Here is a 264-nt window from a genome sequence, read left to right as displayed (position 1 = left end):
AACCCCTGGGGGACCTCAGAGGAGAGACGGAGGGGCTTTTCCTCCCAGCCCACCTTTGGATTTACACCTCGTGGTGGAGCTGAACGGGGGCAGAACTTCCCTCTCCCACCCCGGACACCCCCCAGGGGTTGCTGGCTCCATCCCCAGGAATTTTGGGATCAGGAAAGATCCCCAAATTTAAAGATCCCCAAATTTCCCTCCCCCCCTGGCCCATCCCAGCTCAGGGACATCCCAGGGTGGCGGGACAGACAGACGGATTGTGGC

General features: G+C 60.6%; 1 protein-coding gene across 1 annotated transcript in view; it reads left to right on the top strand.

Moving 5' to 3' along the window:
- Positions 1 to 264, top strand: part of LOC106898701 (dynamin-2) — a 41,208-nt gene that overhangs the window by 37,907 nt on the left and 3,037 nt on the right. The gene's annotated exons all lie outside the window — the stretch shown is intronic.

The sequence above is a fragment of the Calidris pugnax genome, unplaced genomic scaffold (assembly GCF_001431845.1).
Source record: "Calidris pugnax isolate Ruff unplaced genomic scaffold, ASM143184v1 scaffold512, whole genome shotgun sequence".
NCBI lineage: Eukaryota > Metazoa > Chordata > Aves > Charadriiformes > Scolopacidae > Calidris > Calidris pugnax.
This window is presented reverse-complemented; position numbering and strand designations above follow the sequence as displayed.